The sequence below is a fragment of the Sinocyclocheilus rhinocerous genome, unplaced genomic scaffold (genome assembly GCF_001515625.1).
Source record: "Sinocyclocheilus rhinocerous isolate Xijiao unplaced genomic scaffold, SAMN03320098_v1.1 scaffold792, whole genome shotgun sequence".
Taxonomy (NCBI): Eukaryota; Metazoa; Chordata; class Actinopteri; order Cypriniformes; family Cyprinidae; genus Sinocyclocheilus; species Sinocyclocheilus rhinocerous.
Window position 1 is genome coordinate 788,681 of NW_015626872.1, and position 7,709 is coordinate 796,389.

Genomic DNA, 7,709 nt, shown 5'->3' on the forward strand with positions numbered 1-7,709 from the left:
GTTTTAGGAGGGCGTGGACGAGTCTTAACTTTTATAAAGAATATCTCTTTGGGTTTGAGACTTTAGTCTTTGCAACTTTAGGGATCTTATCTATTCACAAACAGCTTGAAACACTCCAAAGAGAAAGGAAAACTTGAAATCGCATCATATGACCCCTTTAAAGAGATAGTTCACCCAACCCCTTCCAATTCCCGTAAGGCCTTCGTTCATCTTTGGAACACATAATCCGTGTGACATCAAGGGTTCAACCGTAATTTTTTGAAGCTACGAGAAAACTTTTTGTGCGCAAACAAAACAAAAATAACGACTTCATTCAACAATTCATCTCTCGCCGTTTTGGAGAGTATCGCGACGTATGCACATGCTTTGATCTGAATGCTCTTCTGTGTCAGCAGAACCACGCGCTTACGTTGTTATTTTTGTTTTGTTTGCGCACAAAAAGTTTTCTCAGAGCTTCAAAAAGTTACGGTTGAACCCCTGATGGCTCATGGATTATTTTAACGATGTCCTTACTATGTTTCTGAGCCTTGATCGTGTTAGGATCCTTGCTGTCTATGGGAGGGTCAGAGAGCTCTCGGATTTCATCAGAAATTCTTCATTTGTGTTCCGAAGATGAACGAAGGTGTTCCGTGTTTGGAACGGCATGAGGGTGAGTAATTAATGACAGAATATTCATTTATGGGTGAACTATCCCTTTAACATTTTTCTTACAGTTTAAATGGGTTTTTATGGATGAAAATATATAGATGCCTTTATATTTAAGGAAGGGGTTTCCTTTGGGATCATCACAGTGGGGTGTCATTGGCATCAAAACATTAAAAAAAAAACTTGTCTATGGCATTATACACCACAATGTTAAGGATGACAGTGATTTTGTGTGAAACATTAATGTTGAGAAGAATTATCATTTAGGACTGTATAGATTAATATTGCCAACTCATTTTTAATGCTGTTGTGATTGTAGCTTGTCTATTAATGATCCATAAATGATGTCAAAGTTGATTTACTTTTATTACATTTAATGAGTACGCTTAATAGAAACAATAGTAGAAATCAAAGAAGATTTTTCATGCATGTCCTGTTGAGAAACCTCTTTATAGATGTTTCTTTTGTATTTTTATGGCAAACTGCTCTGTGTTGTTTCTCCAGGAATCAATCTGTCCGTGTCTCAGAAACTCTGAGCAGAAGAATCGATGGCAGAACTCACGCCTCTCGCACAAGTAGGTCATCACTCATAAAGCTGCTGTTTAATTGCTGCCCCCCTCCACTGACCCATGACAGCGACAACTATCCGAGGACTGATGACCCTCTTCATTTGGCCCGTCCCACGGGACGTCCCGCTCATTGTTCTTAATAGGATCTGATCAACACCCAGCTCTCTGACTGTACAACAGCTTTGGCAGTAAATCATGTAATACAAACATGCATTGTGTTACACAATTTACATACTAAATTACAATGTGACCATGTGTAGAAGGAGTACATACAGAAAAATTCATCATTTTAGCTGTGTGAATTTGAAATAGCCCTACAGGAAGCCAAACTGAAATGACAGGAAGTACAGTTCAGAAATTCAATAAAATCACAAAACAGAAGACCTTCATCAGTCCAGAAACAAGAACTTCATTGCTAAGAAATTAGCTACGCAATTTAGACTAATTATGTTTATTTACTCCCTGATTTTATTTTATTTTTTATTAAACATATAACTTAGTTTGGAAAAATTTCCAAATCAGCATAAGAAATTATAGCATAAAAGATGATGAAGAATCATGTGACACCGAAGACTAGAGTAATGATGCTAAAAATGAACCTTTGGTTACAGGAATAAATAAAATGTTTGCATATATTCACTTAGAAAATGGCTATTTTAAATTATAATAATATTTCACTGTATTAATATTACTGTATTTTTGATTAAATAAATTCAGCCTTGGTTAGCAGAAGAGACTTCGAAAACATTACAATTTGAAACATTGATTGATTGGTTTTGATATTATATGTGTTTAGGTTTTTCACTCAAAACTAATAAAAAAATGAAAAATTGATTCAATGAAAATTTATATTTGGAGCATTGGTTGTCAATATCATCCAGTGTTTCTGAAAAAAATCACATATGTTGTGTTTTTGATATTATGCTCATAGGTATTTCATTCAAAACTAATAAAAAAATTAATTCAATAAAAATTAAAATTTGAAGCATTGATAAATCAATGTCAATATCATCCAAGTGTTTCTGGAAAAATCACACATTTGACAATATGTTTATAGGTATTTCATTTAAAAATGAACTGTATTATCAAAACTACACTTGCATGTAAATCTTTTCATTTAAAAATAAATATTAAAAATGTAAATGAATATGTAACCCTTTTTTTTTTCTTTCTCTATAAAGTTTGAAGTGTGTAGTTTCTGCATCACTACAGACACAAAACTAAAAAAAAAAAAAAAAACAGGTTTTCCAAACACTTAACCAGTCCAGCACTGGTGAGAACCAGATAGTCCAGCCCTAAACTCTGAAGTTATATTTTTGGCCTTTTTGATAGAACAGAAAGGAAGCATTGGGAAAAGGGAACAAGATCAGGAAAGGGCCTTGAGCAAGGATTGAAGCGCAGGTCGCCTGAAGCGCTACTGTGCCATATGTCAGAACGACTCAAACTCGCACCATACGAGAACAGCTCACTTACATCGTCTGTCCAAATCAAACTGGGTAGGCTATAGAAAACGCAAGCTTATTTACAGCAACTTTTTACATACTCTATTTAAAATGATCTCATGTGTTTTCTTCTTTGTTGTTGTTGTTGGCAATGATGTGTAACAGTGTAAATCTATTGGACACAATGCAAATTTTGGAAGAAATTCTGACTAAATCAAATCAGTCATTTTAGGACTTTATTCAGTTTGTTTCTGTGATTACACATAACTTTTTTGGCACACTTGCTGCCAATCTCAGCAAGTGTGATTTCACCCAAATGCGACTCCTTTGGCGTTTTCTGAATGTGAAAGACTTTAATCCTCAGCCTCTTTACATTGGAAAGCAAAACATTTTTCAACACACATCCAAGAAGGTAATTGTTCTCGGTGTGCCTCCACATGCGCATGTGTCCCTGTGGAGAGCAGATGTGAGATCACAGCCCGGCATATGCTCCGCGACCCTAATGGACATTAGATTACTGCCCATTACCCAAACACTATTGATAAACCGCAGAGCGCTCATCTGATCCTCCCACTGTGTGTTCGGTTTTGATCAGCCAGGAAGCAAAGATTTTAACCCATGAAATAGATTTTAATTGAGATAACAAAAGCATCATCAGTGTGTTAACCTTCCCAGAATCCCAGAATAAGGCCACTTAAACCCTGGGTTAAGAAGTGTTTTCACAATGCACTTTTAACCTCTGGGTAACACGGAACAAGGGGTGCTAACTTTGGCAACAGAACCAATCACAAAGTGCCTCAGGACTTACCTCATTAAATATTCATGAGCTCTATACAGCCACTGAAATGCTCAGATGATGTGTTTAGTTCCAGCATCTGAGAGGAAAATTAAAATATTGTATGATGCCACACAATGAAGCTTTTGAATGTTTGAAGAGACTTAAAGCTGCACTATAGGACAGTTTTGGGTAAAACGTAACAAAATTTTAATTGAGCAAGTAGATGAAGAATTTGTGTTTTTGCTTTACCCTGATTTACTATGGTATACCTGTATTTCTGTAGCGCTTTATACAATACAGATTGTTTCAAAGCAGCTTTAAAGTGATAAACAAAAAAATACCCTAGTGAAAAATAAATATTCTAAAATGTATTTGAAATACATTTATTTCATGCTAAGTCTACTACAAATACATTTACATATTTATGTACTTAAAGGTGACATATCATTAAATCTGATTTTTTTCCGGGTTAAAGTGCTAAAATCGGGTCCCCAGTGCATCTGCATACCGTCAGTTTAGGCTTAATATTAAGAAATGTGTGTTGTGCGCAAGTAGTACTCCAAATAAAGTAAGTCTCGAGCGATATGTTAGTAAATATGATAAAAGATTTGAACTATACTTAGTATAAATAAATGTATTTTAAATAGATTACTTTTTTACTTGGGTAGTAATGCAATGATGCAAACAAAATTCAACTCTGCTCAATAAAGCAGCTCTAAAAATGCAATAGTAAACAGTCATTATTCAGTTGCAATCAGTTCATTGTGATTATTTATTTTGAGCGGTCGGTCAGATTTGGCAGTCTGAATTTTGAGATAAAAAGTTGCAATTATTGGAAACAGGCTTCCATTTATTATAGGTCTCATAAATATACAAATAAGAACATTAACTCATAGTTTACAACGGAGGTGTAAAGAGTACCTAAAAACCATACTTGAGTAAAAGTACAGATACCTTACAGTGAAAATTACTCCACTACACGTTACAAGTCACCAATTCCAAAACAACTTGAGTAAAAGTCTTAGAGTATCTGATTTTAACAGTACTTAAGTATTCGGATAAATAAAATAATGTATAATAAAAAATGTAAGTAAAATTAAAAAGCCGAAGCCTTCTTGCAGTGGATGTGCTGTAGTCAAAGATACATGCCAGTGAATAACTGTAATGTTGTGGAGAAGCTGGGGAAAACAGGCAGAGACAAGGATGTGCAGGTATTTAATGGAAAAACTAGAACAAACAATAAGCCAAAAACCAAAGGGAACAAAGAACAGAATGACTGGCAAACAACCAACCATTACATTCAACAACTCACAAAGAACTAACGAAAAACTAGGGCTATATTTACACAGGGGGCTAACAAGCTTAACAAGATAACAAGACACACCTGGGGAGACTAATCAAGGGGAACCGATGAACAAACAGACTACAAACTGACTACAAACACCACGGGAGACAGGAAGTGACATAAAAGTCCAAGGCAAGGCACAGAGAGCATGAAACAAAAACAAGAAAGAGTTGATTTTTGGAGAGCAATCACGTTTATTTTCTGAAACCAAAATAAAACTGAACACCTCAAAATTACATAACAAAAAAAAACAAAAAAACAATATCCTTCAAAAAGGTCTCTTCAGTGTAACGGATAAATAAAATAATGTATAATAAAAAACGTAATAAAGTAAAATTAAAAAGCCGAAGCCTTCTTGCAGTGGATGTGCTGGTTTGGGCCTCATCGCCGGCTGCAGTCATGTCCTCATCTCATATATAAAACACCTCTGATTCACAAATACTTGCTAAGGAACTCGCATTCACATAAAGTAGCCTTGTTGACAAGTTTGGGTGAGTAACGGCAAAACGCAGTACTTTCAGTGACCTGTAATAGGCAATATCACGTCTTTTGTAGCAGAAATAAACTGCTGCAGAAAAAGCTAGGCCCATGCAAAATGTAATGTGTAACTGCAACACTCATTTCAAATGTAGTGGAGTAAAGAGTACAGATACTCATTCAATAATGTAGTGAAGTAGAGAGTAAAAGTTGCTAATATCTTTGATACTCAGTACAACTACAAAGTATCCAAAAATATACTCAAGAACAGTAACTAATTACATTTACGCCAATACTTTACACCTCTGGTTTACAAATATACAGTGTGAATCTTGAACCTGATTTCCCAGATAAAATAAAGTGTGAATAGTACATATAGCCATAGTAAAAGCTTTCTTTTAGCCAATAATAATGCAACATGCAAATATTTTAACACCAAGTGGCTTTGCTTTAGTGCGAGAGTGTCTGTTCGGCCCGTCAGTCTGGATTTCTGTGTGAATACATTTCACCAATGTTACTGAGAGATGACAGCTTGTGTATTCAAGACTTGGGGAAAGACGTGGTCCACGGTTCAACAGGGGTTTTTGTTCTCTCTCCTGATGCCCAAATCTCCCTCTTTATGCAGCATCCACTAACAGGTCTCGGATCAGTGATCCTGAAAAGAACACAGGAGCAACTGCCATGTTTGCACTGTGAGCGAGCGCTGTTTGATACGCCGTGTTATACAGTTTATTTTTAACATCTGAATGAAGGTTTTGTTCTCCAATTGATTTCTAAGACGCAAGCCTTCTCCCAGAACATTTTGCCAGCGTTTCTATTAAGTCATGAAAATGTTATTTCTGAATGTTCAAAACATCCAGGTTTTTTTTTTTTTTTTTATGTTTTAAAAAAATACATTTCTTGGTTATGCAAACATTAAAGGAATGTTTCATTTTTTCAGTTTGCAAACATTATGGGAACATTCCTTTTGAATGTTCTTGATCTTGATGAAACAAGTAGCAACATTTTAACAATGTTAGATAAACATCCAACTTAAAAAAAAGTTTCAATGTACAAATGATTTTGTGCTGACGTTAATAAATAATTTATATAATTAATAAAAAACAGATAACTTTCTTTTTTTAGTTATATTTATGGGCTTTTATGCCTTTATTGTGAGAGGACAGTGGAGAGCTGACAGGAAAGCCCTGGGAGGGGAGAAGGGAGCAGGATCGGCAAAGGACCTTGAGGCGGGATTCGAACTCGGGTCGCCGTGAGCGCAGTTATGCTATATGTCGACGAACTAACCACAAGGCTATGGGCGCCAACTAAAAAAAACAGATAACTTTGAACAAACGTTCCATTAATGTTACTGGAGGAACGTTACTGTAGTAATATTTTTAAAATGTTAAGCGTTCAACTGAAACATTTCAGAAAAACACTCCATGATGTATAAATGATGTTTTTGTGTTAACATTTTGAGAACATTATAAACATTACTGGAAGACAGTAACTTTGAGAGAACCTAGCCAGAACATTAACCAAAGTTAGAAAACATCCCAGGATTCACCTCATGATTTGTTCAACATATTTTGTTTAATTTTAGTTCAACATATTTTGTTCAAAATATATATGATGTAATTTTGATGACTTTACCATTGTCCTAAAATGTGGGAAATATGATAAACAACAAGTAGGTGTGTCTATGTTTATATTATAATCTAATATAAATGTCTGTATCATGTCCTAAAACACTTCTGCTCTTATTTTGTTCTAGACATCATATGAAGGTTAGCTCTTATAAAGTGTGATAAGCCCTATAGTGTCATATATGTGCCCTATAGCCTATACTGCTGGAACAATATAGCAGGTGATAAGAAAATTGTCCCAAATCCCATCATGAGAGAACCATTGTAAGGATTTATGTCTAGTTCTACTTCTACAGTGTAATGTTTTTGGGCTTGAGAACATGTGATGACTTCATTACCTGGTGTGTGACTGCTTTGGTCCATCGGTTAATGGCTCTTTTTATCTTTACCCGGGGAATCATTAATTTCTCCCTGCAGTTTTGTTGGGATTTTCATTGTGTGTAATGACTCTCTCCATATGGGGCATGATTCTTCAGGGGAAAGAAAGAACGTTTAACATCAGTATAAGGCATGTATGGTTATGATTGCAGTTTACCTTTTATATTCACATTCAGTCATTTAGCAGACACTTTTATCCGAAGCATATAAAACTTCATATGAATAAAAACAATTATCAATCTAGAATCAAAAATATTAGTAGTACTGCAATATCAAATTTCAAGGTTAAGTAAGAGTAAAACAATAACTTGAACAGATGTTTATGAATAACAGAGGAAAAAAGAAAAGGTTTATTTTGGTTAATAAGAAGGGGCTTTAAATATTTATGATTATACATCGGTTCCAGTCCTTGAATTTGATTTGCTAAGTGTGATTGTGGATATTTAG